Source organism: Bos indicus, chromosome X (assembly GCF_029378745.1).
Source record: "Bos indicus isolate NIAB-ARS_2022 breed Sahiwal x Tharparkar chromosome X, NIAB-ARS_B.indTharparkar_mat_pri_1.0, whole genome shotgun sequence".
NCBI lineage: Eukaryota > Metazoa > Chordata > Mammalia > Artiodactyla > Bovidae > Bos > Bos indicus.
The window spans coordinates 65,013,877-65,039,896 of NC_091789.1; the positions used below are offsets into that span (position 1 = coordinate 65,013,877).

General features: G+C 44.3%; 1 protein-coding gene across 8 annotated transcripts in view; it reads left to right on the forward strand.

Annotated features, from left to right (window-relative positions):
• PAK3 (p21 (RAC1) activated kinase 3) overlaps positions 1 to 26,020 on the forward strand; it is a 295,510-nt gene that overhangs the window by 145,097 nt on the left and 124,393 nt on the right. The window contains exons 1-3 of one of the 8 annotated variants that reach the window (XM_070783963.1): positions 20,243 to 20,569; positions 21,505 to 21,570; positions 21,689 to 21,798. The exons of 2 other annotated variants lie outside the window; for them this stretch is intronic. The gene's annotated coding sequence lies outside the window, so the exon portion shown is untranslated. Of the gene's footprint in view, positions 1 to 20,242; positions 20,570 to 21,504; positions 21,571 to 21,688; positions 21,799 to 26,020 lie in introns of those variants that run through there. 5 more of the 8 variants (XM_070783960.1, XM_019956272.2, XM_070783961.1 and 2 more) reach the window with 5 other exon arrangements.

The following is a 26,020-nucleotide window of genomic DNA, read 5'->3' on the forward strand; positions in this document are numbered from 1 at the left end:
ACCAGATGTGTGCCATTGGACACATTAAGCTTTCTGTGCTTTAATTTCCTTATCTGATAAGATAATAATAGTACATGTCTCATGGGTTTGTTGTAAGGATTAATTCACATAAAGAATCTAGACCCTGTTATACAGAGTGAAGTAAATCAGAAAGAGAAAAACAAATATTATATATGAACACATATATATGGAATCTAGAAAAATGGTACTTGAGGAACCTATTTTGAGTCAGCATCACCAACTCAATGGACATGAGTTTGAGCAAGTTCCGGGAGTTGGTAATAGACAGGGAAGCCTGGTGTGCTGCAGTACATGGGGTCTCAAAGAGTCAGACACGACTGAGCGACTGAACTGAACTGACTGAGGAACCTATTTGCAGGGCAGAAATAGAGACACAGATGTAGAGAATGGATTTGTGGACACAGCAGGCAAAGGGTCTCCCCAAAGGATAGGATGGAATGAGAAAGTATATTCACTATCATGTGTAAAATAGATAGCTTGCCAGAAGCTTCTGTTTAACACAGGGAGCCCAGCCTGGCACTCTGTGATGACCTAGAGGGATGGAATAGTGCGGGGGAGGCTCTAGAGGCAGGGGAAAGTGAAAGTAAAGTCACTCAGTCATGTCCGACTCTTTGCGACCCCATGCACTGTAGCCTATCAGGCTCCTCCATCCATGGGATTTTCCAGGCAAGAGTGCTGGAGTGGATTGCCATTTCCTTCTCCTATATGTATAATTATGACTGATTTGCGCTGATAAATGGCAGAGATCACTACAACATTGTAAAGCAATTGTGTGTGTGCCAAGTTGCTTCAGTCATGTCAAACTCTTTGTGACCCCTATGGACCATTGCCTGCCAGGCTTCTCTGTCCATAGGATTCTCCAAGCAAGAATATAGGAGTGGGTTGCCATGCCTTCCTCCAGGAGATCTTCCCGATCCATGCATCAAACCCATGTCTCTTGTGTCTCCTGCATTGGGAGGTGGGTTATTTACAACTAGCACCACCTGGGAAACACATAAAGCAATTATCCTCCAATAAAAAATAAAATAATTTAGCCCACATGGTGCCTACCACATTGTAAAGATTTAGTACATTGTTATCATCATCATCATCATCACCACAGTCTCTAACTACATTTCAAGATTGTTGTAAGATTAACAATGATATAAACTATATGGCAGTGTTTCTTATCTCTAGTAGTTTCTCAAAAATAGCACCGCTTATGAATATGGTTATTAGAGTGCTGCGACTATACCATGAATCTGTCACATTGCTGGAACATGGCTTATTTGGTCACATAGATGGTTTATCTTGAGCAAATAGTACTGTTCAAATTTTCTACTGCAAATCCACATGTCCCGCTAGAGAGTAGAGTGATAAACACCTGGAATCCTTTAGAAATGGATCATCTTTCTGAGTTTCCCCATTAACCGTCTGTCAGTTTTCTAAAAGCAGTACTAAAATGTACTGTCAGAAAATAGTTTCTTTTGAGGATAGAATTGTGACAAATGATACTACCAAGGTGGCTAACTAACAGAGACACAATTTTGCAAGGCAGATTTTTGAGATGCGCTCTGATTACTTGGTCTCAACCTTCCTTTATTTGCAACATCCACCCATACACCGTACCTCTTAAATAAATTCCCAGCCAAACTTACGTAGTGGACATTGCAAAGGGTTAGAGTCAGAAAGACATTGATTCTCCACCAGGTTCCACCATTTGCTAGCTCTACAACCTTGGCCAAGTCCCTGAATGTCAGTTTCCTTATCTATAAAAGTGGTATAGAAATAGTTTTGCAACCCCTTAACTAAAAGCCTAGGAGCCAGATAAGTTTCATAATTCACTATTTTCTTTTTATTTTAAAACTACTACTGCAGAACCCAGCAATCAATCACGTCAATATTTCTGCAAGGGAACATGCATATTTATAGAGAGATCCTCAATGGTTTTGTCACCATATAAGCTTAGTCGGAAAACTTATTAAAAAAAAAAAAAAAAGCTGATTTTCGGAGCTTTCTGGAATTGGGAGTTATTGGTCATGGACTGAAGAATTGTACCTGACCTCATAGGATTATTCGAAGAGTTACATGTGAAGTACATTGTGAGTAGCAGAAGTCCTGCTGCTGACCCTAGATTGAGATTCAGACACATCTGTGTGTAAAGATGTCTATTTGCTTGAGATAATCTGCAGAAAAGGAAAGAGCTCTGTGAGGAGGACCATGGGACACCTCGGACTGTGGGGTGGAGGAGCCATCCAGTAGGATATGATGGTTCTGGTTCTGTAGGCAGGGGAACAGAGTTGGAAAGTGTGAGGTAGGGTGATGAGGGCTCTGAAGAGGGGGTGTTGTTTCAGGAAGAAGCTGAAGGTCCTCTTCTCCACCGGGCCTCACAGGGTAGATGCAATGTAGCTTCAGGGTCCAGGTGACAAAGTGTGTCACAGAAAAGTGAGGGGGCATTTCTACCATTCTGGGGAGACCCATCAGTGGCTTCAGCCAAAGCTTCCTGAAGGGAGGGTGGCATTGTTCATGGGCCTTTGCGGACTTGCAGCTGTGAGCGCCCAGGAATCCATACCCACCCCCAACCGGGGCCTCCGTGTTCCCACAGCCTGAGGTGCCCTCTAGCACTGGGGCCTGACAGTCTCTCATTAGAAAAGGAATGTCTGTCTGTCATGGTCCAAGCAATTGGGCCAGTGCCTGGCACGTAGTAGGTACCTAAAGAACATTTGTTCAATTCATTTATTTGCAGTTGACCTTTTGTGAGGAGAGAAGGAGTAGAAGAATAACAGGAAAGAACTTGTCTTGAAGATTCTCAGAAATAACTGGGGAAACAGTAAGGAGAACTGAGCAGGTGGAGGACATGCGTCAGTGCCATGTGACTTACTAAAATGTATGTGATCTCATGTGTAATTAAGGTCAGGTATGGTTTGGAGAAACTTGAGACCCAATGGTTTATAAAGGTTCAAAATGTCTTCTGGGGTGTCCTGGGTATTAGATAGCTAAGCTTTATGTAGACACCAAGTGGATCTTGGGAAGTTTTTGACTCTTAAGAAGACCTTCAGGTGAGATGAGGATGGAAGGGCTGATTCTGGCAGGTTCTTCCTAAGGTTTAGGTGCTCCATTTGCCCGCGGGAGGTGAGTTTGAAGGAAGGGAAAGCCAACAGTAATAGTTTGGGGAAAAAAAGGACAAAAAGCAAAGATTCTTTGTTGTTCTCCACTGTGCCAAGAAGAAGCAAGTTTTACTTGAGTTATTACTATTACAGCAAATTCATTTGTCACCCGTGTACATGTGGAAATGCAGGTTACATATATCAAGTATACAGCACTTTTTGTGACATACAGTAGATATCCTTTAATGATTTTTATTTTTCTTTTATTTTTAAATTTTATTTTATATTGAAGTATCTGCACATTAACATACATTTTGTTATTCAGTCACTCAGTCGTGTCCAAATCTTTGCAGACCCCATGGACTGTAGCATGCCAGGCTTCCCTGTCCTTCACCATCTCTCCAGAGCTTGCTCAAACTCATGTCCCTTGAGTTGGTGATGCCATCCAGCCATCTCATCCTCTGTCATCCCCTTCTCCCCCTGCCTTCAATCTTTCCTAGCATCAGGGTCTTTTCCAATGAGTCGGCTCTGCATCAGGTGGCCAAAATATTGAAGCTTCAGCATTAGTCTTTCCAATGAATATTCAGGGTTGATTTCCTTTAGGATTGATTGGTTTGATCTCTTTGCAGTCTCAAGAGTCTTCTCCAATACCATAGTTTGAAAGCATCACTTCTTTGGTGCTCAGCCTTTTTAATATACATTAAGTATCTACATTAACAATGTTCTGGTAGTTTCAGGTATACAGTAAAGTGATTCAGTTATACATATACATGTATCTATTCTTTTTCAAATTCTTATACACACAGCTGTATTTAAAATGGAAAGCAAACAGAGACCTACTGTATAGCATGGAAAACATTGCTCAATATTATGTAACAACCTAAATCAGAAAAGAATTTGCATAATAATTTTTTTTGTATAATGATATTTAAATGGAGACTTTCAGCCTCTGATTTCCTTCCTCCATTTCTGATCTCTGAGTATGAGGTTGTTGAGGGCAGGAATATGCATGTAGTTGTATCTTTGTTTCCTTAATGCCTATCATGCTTCCTGATATATAAAAGGTGTTAATAAAAAAAAAAGACTGCTCATTGCATGAATGAGACACATTGATAATTAAGACATAGATATACAAATTAATGCCACAGAAATAATGAAAAGAAGTGATCTTCGCCCAAACAATCTGACATGAACACTAGTAATTTACTTAGCAAACAGTCTTTTGGTAGGAAATGCAAAAGGTAACTTTATTCCACCCTAGGTCTGGGATTATCACAAAACTAAATTTGGTGGGCTCAAATGACGGAAGTCTTCCTATTTGCTTTTCTTGTGGCTTTTGACATTCCTTTCCCATAAATCCAAATACGGAATAGAAAGTGTAACCAGTCTTTTCCTTCATACGATTTTGTGTATCATAGATGCTGGCTCAGAGTGGGTTGGCTCACATTGCTTGAGTGAGCCTTACCTCATTCTGGTTGATGGCTATTTTTATGAGGTCTCCATGACTTGATGCTTGCCTAAATTAGTTTATTCATTTGTCTGCAAGCTGACTTTTAAGAAGGCTCCACTCTTGTAAGCTTGAGTCATTATTATTCCATAGCCTCTCTCGCTTGTTCCAGGACTAGTTTTTGGTCTCTTTCTCTTTCATCTGATTTATTAGCATGAACCCTTTCTGTTCTCTTTAACCTCTGTTTTAAGTGGCACCTTCCCTCCTTCCTTTGCCACACTCCATACTCTCTAACATCTTAAGTGATGAATTTTATCCTTGTTTACATCCTTCCTTCTTGCCTCTGTTTTTATCACAGCCAATTCTTGGCCTCTTTGATAAACTGTTGCACGTAAAACTTCACCTCTGATTTTTCATTCTGGAAGGTGCATTGCCATGCTCTTGACAGTGAGCAAAGGAGGACTTCTCCACCCAGGCGGTATCTATCATTGCCCCATGCTTTACCCACTGCCTGCACCAACTGTTTTCCTTATACAGCATGCCTTTCACTTGGTTCTCCAATACTGCACACTTTTAGATACTTGGCAGAGTGCTAAGCACTGTATAGATAGCAGTGAAAATGGCCTTGCCATTAAGCATCGATCTTATTTATTTAATATCTAAACAGTCACCTCTTTTACCCATGACATGAATAAAGGCAACTTCAAAATAATTTTTATCTTTTTCATTGCAGATATACCCATCCTGATTAATCTTGTGTCAATAATTAATTTGGGTGTCTTGAAATATAACATTCACAAACCTCAAAGTATGCTGGAGAGCTGACTGGCTGGTCCATTCAGATGTGTTCATGAAATATTCACAAGTGCACACACATTTCTATTTCTTCCTGGATTATCTGTCTTTGTGAGCATCCAGAGGGCAGGGACTGGCCTGTTGGCCTTGATTGTGGGGAAAGCTAGCTGAGAGCCGCCTCACTCCACTGCATATAAAATAATGTGTACAAGAGGTTACTGATTCACTGCATTCAATTAATTTTCCCTTCTCTGTGCTATTGAAGAGAAGTAGTGACTGTTAAATGAAATGAAATGAATTGACATAAAACTAATCACAGATTGTAAATAGTTTAGCTCCAATTGTGAAGCAGCTTTTAAACATGGACTGCTTACCCTCTGTGTCTTCCTTAGGGATTTTCATACTCCATCCTGAGCTCAGTCTCTGCAGAAGATATCAGCATCTCCTCTAGGAAGCTTCCTTGGGATCAGCCTCCCTTTCTGTGATGTGGATGGATGGCACCCAGTTATTTTCTAATTGAGCAGAGTAAATGATAAGCTCTGGTGTCTAGCTTGTGGATGGTTCGCATCCAGGGTGGTTTCAAAACACCTAGCCCAGTAGCTGAGTCCTTGAGCCTGTAAGCCTTTCTGTAATTTATTTATTGTTCAATCACTCAGTTGTATCCAACTTTTTGTGAGCCCATGGACTATAGCACACCAGGCTTCCCTGTCCTTCACCATGTCCCAGAGCTTGCTCAGACTTATGTCCATTGAGTCAGTGATGCCATCCAACCATCTCACCCTTTGTCACCCCCTTCTCCTCCTGCCCTCAATCTTTCCTAGCATCAGGGTCTTTTCCAATGAGTCGGCTCTTCGCATCTGGTGGCCAAAGTATTGGAGCTTCAGCTTCAACATCAGTCCTTTCAATGAATATTCAGGATTGATTTCCCTTAAGATGGACTAGTTTGATCTCCTTGCAGTCCAAGGGACTCTCAAGAATCTTCTCCAGCACCACAGTTCTAAAGCATCAATTTTTTGTCCATCAGCCTTTCTTTATGGACCCACTCTCACATCCATACATGACTGCTAGAAAAACTATAGCTTTGACTATACAGACATTTGTCAGCAAAGTGATATCTCTGCTTTTTAATATGCTGTCTAGGTTTGTCAGAGTTTTTCTTCCAAGGAGCAAGTGTCTTAATTTCATGGCTACAGTCACTGCAGTGATTTTGGAGCCCAAGAAAATAGAATCTGTCACTGCTTCCACTTTTTCCCCATCTGTTTGCCATGAAGTGATGGGACCAGATGCCATGATCTTCATTTCTTGAATGTTGAGTTTTGAGCCAGCTTTTTCACTCTCCTCTTTCACTCTCATCAAGAGGCTCTATAGTTCCTCTTTGCTTTCTGTCTTAGAGTGGTATCATCTGCATATCTAAGGTTGTCGATATTTCTCCTGGCAATCTTGATCCCAGGTCGTGATTCATACAGTTCCTAATTTCGCATGATGTACTCTGCATATAAGTTAAATAAGCAGAGTGACAATATTTACCTTTTTGATTCAGAAACTTTGAAACTATGCTGTCACTAACCCAATGAAATGTGTGAGGTTTTATTTTGCTTTGTTTTTGTGCCTTCCTTTTTTGGTATGTTTTGGCACAGTAAATTATTTGAAAACAACTACCCTTTTCCCTAGGTGCTTTGCAAATGACCTATTGGGTAAATGGCCTAGTCCATTTGTCTTGGCTAGTGTAGAAAGAGCTTTGGGCTCAAAAATCATTGAAAATGGGAGAGTATCTACTTAGAGGAAAATGTATTTGCTTATTATTTTTATTTTTCAGTACAAGCAGGTTTTCCAAAAGTTGCATAAAACATCCAGCTTATCTTCAAAGTGCTGAATTATTTGTAAATGTCATTTTTTAAACAAGAGAATTTGTGTTTAAAAATGAAGGTGTTATTTAAAAATAACAAATGAAGATGTTATTTTAAAGCAGTGTATTGTAGCCAATCAAAACCCTCAGACCAGAAAATGGCTTTTCAATTTCACCAGTCTGTTTTAATCCAGGTTATCTCAAGGGTCTGTTAAAATACCAGTGAGAATGTGTCCCAACCCCACCATCACCTCCCGCCCTTCTAAATCAGAATGCAGAAAGATGAACAGCAGTAAAGATGGATGTTCTTGAGATGGGAACTAGCCTTGACTCCTAGTATGGTCAAATTGCAATTAACCAGAAAGCTGAGGGTCATCAGCACTAAGATGCATTTTGAATTTCTTTCTGACCAAAAGCCCTGTTTTTGTTTGGAAATTTCTTAGAGTTGATGACAAGTCTTCCTTGCCTGTATAAATGCAGAAATCTCTTTTTGAGATCATGGAGTTCTGATGACTGACAACCCTGAACCCCATCAGAACCAAACTTGGCTGTGGGATGGTCACTTTAGCAGGTTCTTTTTCTCTATCAAAAAAATTCCCTTTTTCATCCTCTCCCCCTAAACCTGCAGCAGTTTCTATATTTTCACCTGTGCAATTCATTTCTAAGTGCAGATATCTAAAGGACACAATCCATGAAATGATTAGGACTGTACTGAGAAGAACTCAATCAGATTTCTTTTACCCAAACCAAGGAAGGAAACAAGCAGCTACCTTAGCTCTTTGGGTCTCTAGGTGCCTAGGAGAGGACATTGAAAGGAAGAATGGAACACAGAAAGGGAAAGAACTTATTTGTTGTTGTTCTGTCACTAGTGATGTGAAGTGAAGTGAAAGTTGCTCAGTCGTCTCTGACTCTTTGCGACCCCATGGACTATACAGTCCACGGAATTCTCCAGGCCAGAATACTGGAGTGGGTTGCCTTTCCATTCTGCAGGGGATCTTTCCAACCCAGGGATTGAACTCAGGTCTCTTGCATTGCAGGCAGATTCTTTACCAGCTGAGCCACAAGGGAAGCCCAAGAATACTGGAGTGGGTAGCTTATCCCTTCTCCAGCTAATCTTCCCGACCCAAGAATCAAACTGGGGTCTCCTGAATTCAGTGACTGTCACATGCAACTCTTTGCAACCCCATGGACTGCAGTACACCAAGCTTTCCTGTCCTTCGCTGTCTCCTGGAGTTTACTCAAACTCATGTACATTGAGTCAGTGATGCCATCCAATCATCTCATCCTCTGCCACTCTCTTCTCCTTTTGCCTTCAATCTTTTCAATGAGTCAGCTCTTCACATCAGGTGGCCAAAGTATTGGAGCTTCAGCCTCAGCGTCAGTCTTTCCGATGAATATTCAGGGTTGATTTCCTTTAGCATTGACTGGTTTGATCTTCTTGCAGTCCAAGGGACTCTGGAAAGTCTTCTCCAGCACCACAATTTGAAAGCATCAATTTTTCGGTGTCCCGCCTTCTTTATGGTCCAACTTTCACATCTGTACATGACTACTGGAAAAACCATAGCTTTGACTAGATGGACATTTGTCAGCAAAGTTATGTCTCTGCTTTTTAATAAGCTGTGTAGGTTTCAAAGAGTCGGACATGATTAAGCATAGACACAACGCAACACAGGTTTGTCATAGCTTTTCTTCCAAGGAGCAAGCGTCTTTTAATTTCATGACTGTGGTCACTATCTGCAGTGATTTTGGAGACCCCCAAAATAAAGTCTGTCACTGTTTCCTTTGTTTCCCCATCTATTTGCCATGAAGTGATGAGACTGGATGGCATGATCTTAGTTTTTTGAATGTTGAGTGTTAAGCCAGCTTTTTCACTCCCCTCTTTCACTCTCATCAAGAGTCTCTTTAGTTCCTCTTCACTTTTTACCATTAGAGTGGTATCATCTGCATATCTGAGACTGCTGATATTTTTCCTGGCAATCTTGATTACAGCATATTAAGAATAATTTATAGTTTTGTTTAGGACAGGCCTGTCATGTCCATGGATTATTGTCTTAAACTGTAGAGAGATGACTCGGATGTCAACATGTGTGTGTCGCGTGTGTGGGATGGATTTTTTTATAAAAAAAAAAAAAAAGTGAAATACAGTTTTAAAAAATAGATTTAGTATTTGAGGCTTTTGTTATGGAAATTCTAGATCTTTTAGCATTTACTAAAAATCTCAGGAATTTGAAGACTGTGTGGTATAACTAGAACAGGATACTTTCCCCATCACCCCCCCTCCACCAAGGAAAATCCAAATAGAGCCTGGGTGGGGGAAGGTGATAAATCCTCAGCCCCCCCCCCCAATGTAGCTCTGATAAATGTCTCATGATTTCAACTAGAGTTGGGGGGAGAATGATGCTCTGTCTGCCTCCCTCCCTTAAGAAAGAAATGAGGGGGCGTGGGCTTTTGAAATTACAAAAAGCCTGGTTAAGAGTTCTTTCTGGCCTTACATGGATGCTGAAAATTAAAAAGGGTCAAAGACGATCCCAAGATTAGTGAGAAAGAACACCCACCTCCCGTTTACAAAGACACTGCATGTCTTTCAAAAGAGAACCAGCAAATTACCATGGAAATCTGCCCCAACCGATGGTGCTCAAGTAGGAGTCAGAACCTTTGTTAGCAGGGGTTTGTGGGGGCCGGCACCACAGTGAACACAGTTAAGCCTCACTAATTCCCTGAATGGGGAAAAGGCCAATCTCGATTTGTAAGAAACTTGAATTTGAAAATATGTTGAAAGAAATGCCATGTGATTATTTCCACAAACCTGCCTGCGGTCAAACTGCTGGCTGGGGTCTGTGCTCTGAACTGTGGAGCCTCTTAAAGGCCTTGAACAAACAGATAAGGACTGTAATTAGCATACTGGTCATTTGAATGCAAAGTGCAATCGGAGTGGCGCTTAAAACCTGCTTGTTAGCACACTCCACTAGCAGGATGTCACTTTCCTGGGTTTATAGTATTAATTTGCCTAGCAACCTACCCCCTTTCCTTTTTGGCAGTAAACTTGAGCCTGGCAGGTCAGAATTCGTTCAATTTTCCATATTAGCTGCGGGAATGAATAAAGAGGGGAGGAAGTGAACCACTCGTAAAAAATCAGCACGAACTTATTTTCAACTTCGATTTTTAACTGACCTTTGAAACTCATCAGTTAATTCATATTTATTATTTACTGGGTAAGGAATGTGTTGTCTTGGTTGATTAAAAGGGGAGAGGGGCAAGGCCTTGCAGATATCCCTTCCCCCTACAAGTGACCAATCAAGTGAACACAGAGAACATTGAATGTAATCAGTTCCTGGATTATAACAAAATAAGGATTGATTATGAGGCTCAACAGGTGGATAACTATCTGGAACAGCAGCACAGTGATATTTGGATCTATTAACCACCTCCAAGATGGCCAGCCAATCCTGCGTGCACATATTAACTTGGTTTTTAAATCCACTCTTGAGACCACTTAATTTGAAGTGTCACTGAGCTGTATTTGGGAAGGGGAAAAAAGGAAAGATGAATACAGCTGAAATTTTACTCAGATATTCAGAGTCTTCATCATTTTGCTCTGCACATGGAAGGAAAGGGCTGTGTTTTTTTTCCAAGTCGAACAAACCATCTGGCAGTTGACATGGGGATTGCTGGAAAAAGCAGTGCAAAGCCTGAGGGAGAATCAAACTTAAATGCCTGCCCTTTGGGAAAGTTCTCCAATTCTACTTCCTGGCCCTGAGAGAGAGATGGCGAGATGTTACCCACTAATTAAGGAGGAAAGTTAATCCTTAAGTAATGAAACCCCAACTATAGTGCTTCCCAAATTTTAGGACACATTTGAATCAGAGGAGAGTAGCGTATGAGTTTTTTTTAAAACTCCAATACCCAGTTTCATACCATACAATTAAATCAGAATCTCTGGGCATGGGTCAGGCACTGGCGTTTTATACTGATCACCAAGTGATTCCAAGTGCAGCAAATTGGGACCTACTTACTACCCTAAAGCTTTCCCACTTTATAGGCATTTAATTTATATTTAATCTTCTCAGTTACCCTATGAAGGATCCCCATTTCACAGATGAGGAAATTGAGGTTCAGAAAGGCTCAATAAGTTGCCAGAGTCTCAGAGCTGTTAACTAGTGAATCTAGAGTTTGAATATCAGCAGATTAATTTCAGAGTCTGCACACTGAACTTCTATACAATACTGTTTCTCTGGGCTATTTTCCCTGGATCCGGTGACATTCCAACAAATCTGATATGACAACCCCACATCCACTCACTGAAAATCTACTAGGTACCTACTATGTAAACCTCAGTTTTAGGTATAGTGTGTGACTCTAGGTAGATTCAAGGAAATATGGTTAACTCTTGATAATTTGCGGGGCCTTCTGGATAGCCATAGGTTGGTTGTTGCATTATTTATGTTAAAGCTTAATAAGCAAAAGGCTACCAGAGACAAGACTATAGTTGTACAAAGTTAAATGTATTGGACTGTCAAATACAATTGGACAAAGTCGATATGCATTGAGGAAATGCCTTCCAGAGGAACCGTAGGGTACCACTCTTGAAAAGAGGAGGAGGAGGGAACATCTTTTGAAGGATGCTGAGGAGGATCTAAGGAAGCAGGGATGATTTCTGGATTGACTGCAGTTTCTGAGATGGGATCAGAAGAAGAGGGGTTGAGTAAGAATTGGGTACTGTCATGAGGCAAGGGTGGCTTAGTAATTGGTATTCTTAGTAATACAAGAGAATAACAAAGTGGGTCTGAGCCATCACTGGCAAGACAGTATCAATAGTAGTAGTCACTCAAAGAAGATGGAGGTCATTATGGCATTTTACAGGCGCTATGTAACCTTGGGAGAAACTGTGTTCCTTTGTCTGTTCTCCCAGCCTAGTGAATGGCAGGGCTGTTTTTCCTTAGTCCAAGCTGATTTTTCTCTCTTTCAGTCCCAAGCAAGTTTTGACTCTTGAGATTTTGGCCTTTTTTTCAGAGGGGATGGGCCTGAGGGGGGAAAAAGTTGACATTCATATCTACCACAAATAGTTTTGCTGCTTTTCACCTGAGTTGGTATATTATCTAATGAGAGAGCGCATGTAAAACTGGCAAATTCTGAAAAAGGCTTGTATTTCAGTTAGTACTACTGTATCAATGCCAATTTCACAGGTTTTGACAAGGTACTGTGGCTGTGTAAAGTAACATAATACAATGTATCAAAACATTGGGGGAAACTCATTGAAGGATACCTGGGAACCCTCTGTACTATTTCCACAATTTCTCAAAGTTTAAAACAGTTATAGAAGGTGTGTAGCAGAAGAACAGGTTTCTGTTGATCATCTTAGTAAGACATTTTAAGACTTTATTCTCTTCCCCCCAAATAATCCAAAATTGGTTGTATCAACGTCCTGTTGTATGTCACTGAATTGGAATAGGGTACCCAGCAGTGATGTCAGTCAACATTCATGTCTACCAGGTACAGATAACAGTGGGTTATAAACATCAGAACAGTTTGTGCTTCAACAGAGATGTTATTTGAGTAGGATTTGGAAATACACATTAAATATCACCATGTAGGGAAAGAAGGGACTCCCTGGTGGCTCAGCTGGTAAAGAATCCACCTGCAATGCGGGAGACTCGGGTTTGATCCCTGAGTGGGGAACCCACTGGAGTGGGCAATTCTTGTCTGGAAAATTCCGTGGACAGAGGAGCCTGGCGAGCTATAGTCCACGGGGCTGCAAAGAGTCAGACACGACTGAGCGACTAACACACACACGCACGCAGGGAAAAGAGAGAGAAAGCTATGATAGGCAAAGGGAAGAGCAGGAGGAAAGGCACAGAAGTATGAAAGTCAAGGCATATCAGGGAAACAGATATTGGTTTGGTGAAGCTGACGCTTGGAATATAAGGGAGGACAGGTGGGAGAAGAACCTGGAAAAGATGGGTTGGAACTGGAGTGTAACTGTCTGGGTGTAATTCTCCTCTTTCTGAAATCTAAGACTTTGGATTTTCCTTGGTATACTTACTACACCTCTCTTGTATCCTAGTTACTTGGATTTGTATTTTTTCTCCCCAACTAGATCCCAAGTTCCTTGAGGAGACAGTCCAAGTTTAGTTCAACTGTGTAGTATCTGTAGTACCTGTGTGCCCTGTCCTTAGTAGGTGCTAATAAAATTAGATTTGCATGTAGAATGTGTCACAGAGATGCAGTTGATAGTCCCCCTCATGAACATCTGGAGCCCTAAGATAATGTAGAGAGAGGTGTTGACCTCCAGGTAAATGAAAGCATCAGGAAGAGAAGCACATAACTCATCGTCCTCAAGCTCCCTTTGTGTCTGGCTTTGGTGAGCAGATATGGCCACACCCTGCCATCTTTGACACATGCCCTCCATTGACCTTTGATGAAGCCCTGATGGTATCTTTTGAAGAGAGGTAATACACCTTGCCCATATCAGTTTAATATTCCACTCACACTGCCCTCTGTTCAGCTGCTCTGCATGCTTGCAGAGATAGGCTTCACCCTTCCACCACCTGTTCGTCAGGTCACTGAATTTATAGTAGATAGAATGGTTTAGGTGGGAACTTGCCAATGGTAGGTGAGGAGCTCCTCAAGGAGATTTTTTCCCAGGATTGGGCAGATGTACATTGTCTGAGGGGATCTCCACTATGCCTATTGATGATTTTTTTTTTCCCTTAACCTCCCAAGAGAAATATTCTACTGCTCACCACTTTGCTACTGCTCACAAGGGAAGGTTGAATGTGGGGACAGGGCCACTTCTGTTCCTGACAACCTCATTATGTGGTTATCAAGAGCAGACACTGCCCAGGTTGTCACGACAACCAGCAATGATTCAAAGCTTCCCTGAAAGGTCTGTATCTCTGGCAAATAATCATCCTTTAGCTCTCAGCAGAGGCTGAACTGAGCAGCCAATCACAGGTGAGCTGAGAAAGCATGACATCATAGTCCACATAGTCGAGCCAGTCCACACACACACACACACACACACACAACAAGATTTGGTTTTCTGTTTCTCCCCTTGGTTCTTTGTCCCCTAGATTTTGTCCTCCACTTTCTCATTCTCTCTTTTCCCCGAGTACAATGGAAAGAGCAATGAAACCAACTTTTCAGATTCAGTTTACTCTGCGGTTTGACTTAGGTTTGGATGGCAGTGTGGGGAAGGAACGTATAATGTGATCCACTTAGGAACAAAATCAAACAGAGCAACAGCTCAATTAAATCATGTGGTTTGATATGTAGGACCATGGAAGTGGGGCTAATTAAAACCAAGTCAGAGGAGAGGAACTTCCTAATTCTCATATTAATTCATCCACATCCACCTGCATTTAATTGTCTTCTGCTTTTCCTTCACTAACTCCCTGGTGGAGGGGAGGAGGGCAGAGGCTGTGGGCTTCTGAAAGCTTGTAGATTGTACAGGGCAGGTCTTTAACTGATGCTAATTATAGTGAGGTAAGGTGAGGAGAAATACCCCCAAGTCCCAAGGTCCTGCCATACAGGGAGTATATGTAAATGGGGACTCATCAAGTCTATTAAGGAGGCATGTAGCTCTACAACCTGTTAAAACCACTCCTGTTCTATTAGCCATTGGATTTCCCTGGTGGCTCAGTGATAAAGAACTCGCCTGCCAATGCAGGAGACACGGGTTCGATCCCTGGGTTGGGAAGATCCCCTGGAGGAAGGTATGGCAACCCACTCCAGTATTCTTGTTTGGAGAATTCCATGGACAGAACAGCCTATCAGGCTACAGTCCATGGGTTCGCAAAAGAGTCAGACACAACTTATTAAAAAGCAATGACAACTCCATACAAGAGTCCAGGGAAATAGGCAGGACAAGTTTCACAATGGAGAAATCTCAAGCTGAGAGAAATTTGTCTTTACCAAGGTATCCTGGCCACAGGTTAGACTAGAATCTGGACCTCTTGATGCCCTGTTGAGAACTCTTAAGACCCACACAAACGGTGTTTTCCTAGCCATGAGCTTCCCGTTTTCCCCAGCCTCTGGTTTTAAGCAGTGTCGGATGAGACCTCTGCTCAACAGGCTACCCAGCATGTTTCCTCCTACAGGACAGCTGGAGCCCCTAATGATTGGAGTGGAAGGCGGGAAAGTTGGGAAGGAGCCCAGTAGGGCCTGACTACAGTGATGGCAATAGGCTAGAATGAACAGGCCCAGATGAAAGAGGAGTGGGCAGAAAGCTCCCAGACAATGCCTTGTGCACTAGCTGCCAAGCTAGGTTCTTTTGTATTCAGAGCAGTAGGTTTTTTGTGTTCCGCACCCCCCCGCCCCCGCCAAGTATAGTTGCTATAGCAAAAACTGTGAAGACCAAGAGCCACAGAGACCCAGAGTTGACCACCAGGAATAATTTCTGGCTTTGGGACTTGAGGCAGGGGTGGAGAGGAAGCCAGAAAATCCAGGCTGCTTTTGTTCAGTGGGTTGTACATTTCTGCCCAGCCTCCAGTGCCTGCCCAGGTATGGCTCAGCTCAGCCTGGAACATCAGAGCCTTTATTGCCAGGCCTGAACCATTGACCTGGCATTCAGAAACCTTTTAGGATAGTAGGGGTGCTTTTGTTTCTTTTGATTTTTCTTAATCTGAAGTAAGCTATATTTCCCCCTTTTAATGTTTCTTACATACAAAATACTGTGTATTGTAAAAAATGCAGAAGCATATAAAGAAAACACCATTCCCCCACAACACACACACACACACACACACACACACACACACCCCCATGTGTCTTCCTTCCCACCCTTTTATTTCCCAGAGTTAACTCTATTAGCAGTTTGTTATGTATGTGCTCAGTTGCTTCAGTTGAGTCCAACTCTTTGTGACTCTATGGACTGCAGCCCACCAGGCTCTTCTGTCATGGAATTCTCCAGGCAAGAATACTGGAGTGGGTTTACCATGCCCTCCTCTAGGGGATCTTCCCAACCCAGGGATCGAACCCGCATCTCTTGCATCTTCTGCATTGGCAGGCAGGCATCTCCTGACCCGGGAGTGGATTCTTTACTGCTGAGCCACTGGAGAAGCTTGGTTTGGTGTGTATAATTCCAACTTAAACACATGAACACTCTTTTTTAAACAAAAATAAAATAATAGTACAAGTTCTACAACTTGTTTTTTTACTCAATAATGTGTCAAGGTGTATTTTTACTTCCATACAGAGGTATCAACTTGATTATGTTTTGCTGATATATAATATTCCACAACATGTATATACTGTGATTTCTTTAACAGTTCCCTTAAAGAATCAGTTCAATTCAGTTCAGTTCAGTCGCTCAGTCGTGTCCGACTCTGCAACCCCATGAATTGCAGCACGCCAGGCCTCCTTGTCCATCACCAACTCCTGGAGTTCACCCAAACTCTTGTAAATCGAGTCGGTGATGCCATCCAGCCATCTCATCCTCTGTCGTCCCCTTCTCCTCCTGCCCCCAATCCCTCCCTTTATGTAAAATTTTTTCATTCTCTCGTAAGACTCAGCACTGAACATACTTCAACACATTTTGGCATGTTTTTATGAGTATATCTATGGGCAAATTCCTTGAGTTGAAATTGCTTGATCAAGTAGCTTATGCAGTAAAATTTTCCTAAGTATTGCCAACTTCCCCTCCAAAAGGCTGTGCCATATGACACTGCATCAGTGGTATATGAGAGTGAGCAATGTTCCCTTTGGGCTTCCCTGGTGGTTCCGTGGTAAAGAAGCCCCCTGACAATGCAGGAGACCCAGGTTCAATCCCTGAGTTGGGAAGATCCCCTGGAGAAGGAAATGGCAACTCACTCCAGGATTCTTGCCTGGGAAATCCCATGGACAGAGGAGCCTGGTGGACTACATACAGTTTATGGGGTTGTGAAAGAGTCAGACATGACTTAGTGACTAAACAACAACAACAATAATGTTCCCTTTAGTTGGGATTTGGCTGAGACAGTTTGAAGATACTCAGTTTATGTCTGTTGCTACAAGCCCTATCCCAGAGCCTCTCACTTCTCATGCGAGTCAAAGGGCTGGTCGGGTTGGTGGGAACCAAAGGAAAAATACAATTGAAGTTGCCATGTAGGGTGGTAGAAAGAACAGAACTGACAGTGGGAAACCTGGTTTCTAGGACCATCTCTCTGAGGCATTGAACAGAGAGACTGATCTTACTTTCAACCCTTGGATCACCATTCACTCATCTGTGAAATGCACGTCATAATAATTGCCACAGTACACTGTTGTCATTGTTGTAAGGATGCACATGAGGAGATATGAAATGGTATGTAACCTAGGAGGCAGGATGCACATGCCAATAGGTTATTATGGTAATGTTGTTGTATCCTTAAATCAATGAGCTTGGGGGAAGGGAGCAGGGGGGAGTGACAGTTGATGAACACATGAAATCTTCTAAGACATTTCAGTTTCCCTGCAAGGTTCCATGCAGTTATCCTATATTCCTGGAGAACAAACCCCAACAGCAGTGAAGACTGCTTTGTGGTATCAAGAATGATACAGAAAAAAAAAAAAAAAAAGAATGATATTGGTTATCACCCTTTCACCACAAGACTGAAATCTTTCATGTTGATTCTGGCTCCTAAGTCCAGTCCTTTTTCTATGACACCACTATGTTTTAATTTGTCAAGCACCTAATAGGATTTTGGCCCTGTGCTAGTTTCTGTCATCACCAGAGAGAGAAGAAACACATGCATGAAACATTTAAATAACCATGTGTGGTGATGGCATAAATAGCTCTGAGTTATAGCTGAGGAATATGGGAGGATTAGGGTGAAATCAAGTACCTTTTAATTACAGTTTAAATCAATAGCCTAGAAGACCCAAGTTAAATCATTAGCCAGGAAAATCCAGTTATATCTTTTTATTATTTAAATGTGTTCTTATTATTTAAAATAACCCAAAGAAGTGCATTTTACAAATCAGAGATGTAGCATTTAGTAAATGACATTCATTTATATCAGTGATATTTAGATTACTTTTACCATGATGTAAAAACCAAAATCAATGTGATGGGCTCCTCTTTTTTAACCCCAAAGTTAATTAAAAAGATATCTGTGAGATCATTGGAAGCAGAACCATCCTGATTTAAACCTATTAATCAAGGATTTCAGGAGGAGGGTAATGGGAGTTTTTGCATTAGAAGACAATAACCACGCTGAAAACAAAAGCTATTTAAAAATGCCCGATTAAAGAAAATCAAGCTGATATACTCAGATTTTTTTTTTGAAGCCAATATATATTTTAACAAAATCAGTAATACCACACATCATATTAGAAAAAGCATGGGCTTTGTATTCAGATCTATATATAAATGCCAGCTCTGCAAAATTCATGTAATACTCATGTATGCATAAATATATTTTTTAATTAAGAAAAATAAAAAGTAAAATGCAAAGTGATCCTTAAAGTTGAGGAGTATGTGGTTTAATTAGTCTTTGCCTCCTTCTTTCCTGCTCTGTCATAGACTTGAAGGGTCAATGTTATTCTCTTTTCAATTCCCAGTATCATCACAATTTAAAAGGAATTAGTCCATGGGGTGGGAGGTGGGAGGGAGGTTTAAGAGGGGGGGGACATGTGTATACCTATGGCTGATTCATGTTGATGTTTGGCAGAAACCAACCTAACATTGTAAAGCAATTATCCTCCAATTAAAAGTAAAAGGAAGTTGATACCCACCAATAAAATAAAATAAAATGAATTAGTCCAAAGAGTCATCCCAGTCTCCAGGTTCCTCAGATGTTGTCTCTGGTGAGTCTAGGGGCCTGGTGTGTGACTCTTCCTAAAAGGACCCTTGCAGATATATTAGTTCATTCTTGACTTTGAAGCTTCTTTTGTTGACTTCATGCTGAAATAATTGCTGGATGTTACGTAAATGTTGAGAAAATTGGATAAAAGTGCACTGGGGAGGGTCAGACCCATCTTGACCATTTAAGTATGTGAAGACACACATCTTTATAAAAAGAAGTTTGAAAGTGAAGAGGAAAAATCACCCATAATTCTACTTCTTTAACCCAACTATAATCATTTTATGTTCATCTCTGATTTTGTTTTTTGCTGGTATATTTTGCATCATTATAATTTGAATGTACTTATTATTTTGCACTTTTGGTCATTTTTGATAACAGCTTACTAGCTTATTGCTGGGATTTACTCTAATTTACAAAACCTAGCTAAATTACTCTAATTGACATAATCTAATGTACATAATCTAGAGAAGATAGATTTTGGAGTAACAAAACATGGTATTTGAAGTTAGATTTTAGAAGGCTTCTGACATTGGTAAAATTTTGAACTTTTTCTTAAAGACAAGCAATGCCATGAAGTGTTTCAGTGAAAGGATGGACAGAGACAGCCACATCTTAACGATTGTTAGTATAATCACACACACACACACACACACACACACACACACACACACACACACGGGATTCCAGTTCTTGGGGTCTCAAAGAGTGCAACACAACTGAAGCGACTTAGCACAGCACAGCACATGTACACCTATATATTTGAAGTGGATTAATAGTTCTCTTTTTGTATAATGATTTTTTTTAATGTGTGTTTCATGTGTAGAAGGGTGTTTTTCCTATCTAGATTGTCATCTCTTTGCACCCACTACCATATCTGCCTCTCAGGTTACTGTGGATTCAGGAGACTCCCATCAGTGTGACCTGCTTGCCTGACAGGTGGTGTCCCAAATCCAAAGCATTTCCCCCCAGTAAAGAGTGATTGTGTAGCTGCACAGACTTCCTCCCTGAAAATGTACCTGAAATCCCAGTCTTCCTGCGGGGGGCAGTTGAAGAAGCTATACTCAATAACGCCCCTCCTCTCCCACCGTCAGGTGCACCTCTTTCTCTACGGCCCCACCTCTGTCTAGACAACCCTGACAGTGTAGAAGTTTCCATCTCCTTTTCCTTTCCCTCTCCCTGTTCCCTCCCCTTCATTTTTTTTTTTTTTTCCCTCCCAGGCGCTTCCTGCCTGGAAACAAAAGATTGGTCCCCAGTAGCCCACTCAGGGTGATTTTAGTTTTCTGCTCCCTCTCTGATTGGCCTCCGCGCGGTGCAGAGCCCGGGTGACGTCATAGCGGAGCAGGGCGAGGGAGCGGTTGCCGAGCAGGGCTCGACCGCGGACAGGCAGCTGTGGGCAGCGGACAGTCTGGGGTCTCGTGCGGGGGGCTCCAGCTTTCCCCTGCCCGGAACGAGTGTGCAGGAGTGGGAGGAGAGCCGGGGGAGGGGGGTGGGGAGCGGGCCGAGCCCGAGCTGCGGCTGCGGCCGCGGGGCTGCAGCGCCCCAGCCCCGCCAGCCAACCCCAGCGCTCAGAGGGAGAGGCAAGGTCTGGACGGGGTGGCTGGACCAGTGGCAGGTAAATCCCACGATGGATGGTACCCGGCTCGCTCTGGGGAAGGGGGTGGCAGCTGGGCTCTGCTTTTAGGCGGCCGGGCCGATTTTCTACCCGCTCGGACCCTCCTCCCACTGTCGCGGAGCCCTGGCCTCGAGTCCCCTACGTTGCCTCCCCCGGAGCCCTGACACCCGGCGCGCACCGTGCACGATCCCGGCTCGAGATCGCGGACAAGTGGGTGTGTCGGGGCCATTCCCGGATGACCAGGGCCCCTTCGCTGGGTCAAGTCCTAGACTCGCTTGCTGGGGCCTGGGCCGCTTGAGGCAAAATCAGCCCCCAGAGCTCCGTCAGGGTGTAGGTCTTATACCATCTTCCCGCCTCCCTCCCCAGACACTGGAGCAGCGCTCCCCCCCGCCCCCGCCCCCAAAAGGGGAGGGGGTGTGGCCGCGGCCCGTCAAGTCCGGGGGAGGAGGAACAGCCAGACAGAAGCACAGAGAAAAAGTGACGATTTTCTTAAATGGATGCCTCTCCCCCTTTCTTTTTCTTCATCCCCCTCCCCTTTTTTGGTGGGGTGGAGGAGGACAATCAGAGCAGACCTCCTTTCTTCTCCTGTGGTGACTAGAATGATGCAATAATGTCCCTAGAAAGCCCAGGGTCCCTCAGTTGGCTTCTGTCTTTGTCTGGGGAGCAGGGTCACCAGGTCCACTGCCCCCGTTCCCAGTCCCCCTCAGCTTGCCGGGCCCTTGCCCTCAGTTTGCGAACTGGCTTTGCCAAGATACCTGCCATACTTTGGGAGGGGGGAACTTGGGCCTTTCTGATTCTTGTTCTGGCAGGCTCTCCGTCCCCAGGTGGTGGTGGAGGGGTGGGGTGGGGGAGCTGAGGGAGGGCGGTGCCTGAAGGGAGGGAGCCAGAGGCCCCACTTGTTTTGTTTTGTTTTGTTTTTTGGTCCCACCTTCCAGAATCTAGTGCCAGACTCTGGACTTGAGGGTTCTGGGCTGTGGTCTGTAGAAGCCAAGGAGAGAAGGGTGAGTGGCTTGGCTTTGGGAAGTATGAAGGGGGCGGCTGCAGTGCTATTTTTAAGAACTGGTTTTCAGCAGGGAAGCCTTTAGCCATGTTAGTCTTGCTCCCCCCATGGTTTTGCAGACTCAAATCCAGGCCAACTGTATGGCTGTCTGAGGTGTTGGAACAGAAGGAGGTCCATTCCTGTTGGTGACAACACTGTGGCCCTGTTCTGGGATGACCGAGGTATAAAGGTCAGTGCGGTTTTCACTGGGCCATCTGCAAAGTTATAATTGGGCAGGTCTGCAATTTGGTTCTTGAGGCCTCTCAAGACACCTTTGGGCAAAGGGGCTTAATATGGTAATAGACGATTAACAGGCCCAGGTTTGTATAGAGTCATGTCAGCCTCTGTTTCTTGATACAGATATCATACCCTCCTCCCCCATGAAAGAGGCAAAATAGCCAGAGACTGGGACAACGCGGGTAAAAGCTGACAGCTGCGAGATCTCGAGGGCAGGAGGACCTTGGGATGTCAAGGAGCAGGCCCTCCAAGCCTCCAGGCAGGAGAGTGGGCCTTGTAGGAGAGACCTAACAGAAAAAGGGGGTTCGCCTGTGATAGGGGTACAGGCATGGGGCCACAACATCCTAAGGACGTTCCAAGTAGCTGACTAGCTGACCATTCCCACAGGTAGCAGATTTTGAGAGTTGGAGGCGGAAATGGAGTATAGAGCAAGCCAGCTTGCTGAGGTCTTTGAGGGGAGGGGAGCAGACAGATGTGAGGAGAGAGGGAATTGAGGAATAACTGCAGGGCTTGGGAGGTGCTACTCCCATCAGAGACTGTTATTACAAGGTCAGAGGCTGAGCTACTGTGAAGTCAAAGTGGGTAGCCAAGGCAAAAAAAAAAAAACCAAATCAGGTCTAGAAATCAGATAGAGTAGGTGGGTAAGGTCAGTGGAGTAGGTAGGAATAAAACCACAGAGAGAAAGAAGAAAAAGGCAGCGTTTTCCCAGGAGCCCAAAGGCCCTGATTTCCTTGGTGAACTAGAGGAAATTTTGCTGCTGAGGCACCTGTGGCTTAGCCCAGACTTAGGGGGACAATTTCTGCATAGCTGGGGAATCAGTAGCATTCCTACTCAGGTAAGCTGCCTTCAGGAGCCGGTAGCTTTGGTCGGTCGAGGGAAGAAGTTTGATGATGAGCAGGGTACTCTCTACAACTGGCTCTTCCTCCTGGGTAAGGAGAAGGGAGTGGAGGGCCAGGGCCTCAGAAGGGACTGAGGGAGCTTCTAACCTGGCCTAGACGGTAGGTTGACTGATTGTACACGGGGTGGGCCAGGGCTGGGCCTGGGGCCCTGCTTGGGGGATGGGGGTATGTATCCGTCCATGCTCAAAAAGAAAGTCCTCCTTCCCAAGGGCCCATGTGCAGGCCAGGGATGGCGAAAACCACTGCCCTAGAAGGTAAGTGAAGCTGCTGAGGCATCTAGAGTTCAGCTTAAGCTCCCCTGTTGTTCCCCCCAACCTCACCACCTGCTGGAGGCCAGGCGGTTGCCTCTACGGGGACCGGGGTTGGAGGGGAGAGGGGCGCGGAACTCGGCTGCCAGCGCGGCACTAGGCACTACTCGGCTTCTCCAGCAGGGGGCGGGCAAGGGCAAGACTTCAGGCACCAGGACCCGAGTCCTCCATTTCAGGTGTGAAGCCTGAGCCTCCGAACAACTGACAGGCTGGCATATATTTCAAATCTGCTTTAGGGGTACCAGATGAACCTTCGGGTCTAGCAGTCTGTTTCCACTTCCTCTCAGAATGTGTTGCTTCCTCTCATGCCCCGCCTGCTTGTGAAGGTATTTGCATTTACCTCCATGGACTTCCCTTGTGGCTCAGCTGGTAAAGAATCCGCCTGCAATGCGGGAGACTTGGGTTTGATCCCTGGGTTGGGAAGATCCCCTGAAGAAGGTAATGGCTAACCACCCCTGTATTCTGGGCTGGAGAATTCCATGGACTGTATAGTCCATGGGATTGCAGAGTCACACACGACTGAGGGACTTTTCACTTTCCACGGTGATTACTGGAGTCACTAATATAGCCTAACCCGGAGTTTAATTGGAAATGTTAATCAGTGCAATGGATCCGTGTCTGGTTTGCACAGTTGGTCAGTTATCTGCAGGTTTGGGCAATCTGCACGGCACCCAGGGGGATGTGAGGAAGGGCAAGATGGCAGAGCCACAGCTGGCTGTGCTGGCAGGAAGCTTAATGAAGGAAGTAGAGCTCGAAGGCTGGAAAGAGAGGAACAGGTTTCTGGTGGGGAATAGAAACCAAGATAAGGCCTGGGTGCCTGATCACTGAAGTGATATAGGACAATCTTGGAGACCACACAGTGGAGATGGAGGCCAGGGTTTTGCCCTGAGGTGGGGAGGGTCCTGGATTTGGAGAAGGAAGGGTTTTTTTGGTAGTTGTTTTGTCTTCTGTCCGTGGCATGTGGCATGGGGGATCTTAATTTCCCGACCAGGGATTGAACTTGTGCCCCTGCACTGGAAGGTGAAGTCATAACCACTAGACCACCAGGAAAGTCCGAAGAAGGAAGTTTTAAAGGGAAAAACAGCTGGAGTGGAACCAACCATGGGAGTCCAAAAGTCAGTGTTCTGGTCTGAGAGTTTCTTCCCCTTCTCTGGGCCTCAAGTTTCCTTGTCTTTCAAATGACCGGGGTGAACTAGGTGGTTCCTAAGATGGTAGTAACATTTTAGGAAGTGGGTCCATTTGTTCCTGGTAATGAAAAAAATTTCACTCAAGGAGAGGCCCTTCCCCTCAATTTACCCCTTTTAAATCATACTTTTGGGCATTCCTCTAATTTAGAGGAAGACAGTACAAAACAAGTCCACAACCACTACACACATTTCATCTCTCTCAGCAGTGTGGCCTTACTTTTATTTAAAATGAATGGGAAGGGGGTCGGATGGGGGGAGATGCCCACGTGTAGAATCTCCCCCTATAACCAAGACCCTGATGGCTCAGATGGTAAAGAACATGCCTGCAATGCAGGAGACTGTGTCTGATCCTGGGTCAGTAAGATCCCCTGGAGAAGGAAATGGCTACTTACTCCAATATTTTTGCCTGAAGAATTCCATGGACAGAGGAGCCTGGTGGGCTACAGTCTATGGGGTTGCAAAGAGCTGGACACAACTGAGCGACTAACACTTTTTACTTTTCACTTCAACCAAGCCCCTAAAACGCGCTATGGGGAATTTCACCCAGATCTTATACCCTGGGGTGGAGACAGATACCCAATAGTCGCTCTGACTCTTGGGGTGAAGGTGAAGGAAGGGCCTGGCTTAGGGTCTGTATCTTTTTCCTTCTGTCTTCCTCCATCCTGCTCTCTCTTTGAGCCAGGTGGACTTTTTGAATTTCTATACTTTTAAGACATTGCCCCTAACAATCAGCACAATTGCGCCCTCTAGTGACCTCAATGGGAATGCCTTTGACAGAGCTCCCCTTATACCTGGGGTGTCAGTGTTTAACCTGCTCTGCAACTACTCCCTGTGGAGAAGGGGTCCAATACTTCCAACAGCCCAGAGAAGAAACTTAGGCGGCTGCAGCTTCCTGCAGGCCCATCTGGGGTTGGGAGTTAAGAGAGGAAGCCATCCCACCCCCAGTGCCCAATTTCCTTCTTTGGGCCTGAAAAAGGTTCTGGAACATTCCCAGATATTTTCAGTGCTGGACCAGGCACCTACCATGGGGAGGGGGCGCTCTGTAGTAGAGAGAGTGGTTGTTCACAGATTCCCTCCCCCACCAAAGAGGTGTCAACCCTAATCCCCCGACAGATGGTGGCAGGAAGATGGCAGCAAGGCTGGGGTGTTGGTAGGCACACGGGGGCTCCACTGATCTCTACCTCTGCCTCCAGTAGGAGGCTGAGCCACAGGTGCACACACAAGCAGTATAAACACACAAGAAGATACACACAATGTGGCATAGACATATGATACACAATATAGATTAGACCCAGGCACCCCACAGCACAGAATAGATGGAATACACATGCAACACAGTACAGGCCCAGGGCACATATATAATATGGTACTGACCTGATATGCATATGCAATACGATATAAACACAACTACACACACACACACACACACACACACACAGAGGACATGGTAGAGGCACACAAATATGAAGTGGTACTGGATGCAGTTCAGACATACCTGACCCCATTTGTGCTCACACACAGGACACCTCCACTCCCGACTTCCAACACTAACCTCCAGACGGGTGGGAGGAGTGTGACCACTAGGTGGAGCTCTGTGTCCTACTGTTGCTGTTGCTCCTGCATTGGCTCCAGCTGTGCAGTCAGCTCAAAGCAGGCTGCCCTGGAGTTAACAAGCGGCTGAAGGGAAGTGGAGGTCTGCCTAAGGAAAGCTCTTGATCCGGCACACAAACCTGGAGCTGCTTGGTTAGTACTGGCTGGTGCACTTGCCCCCTGCCCTCCTC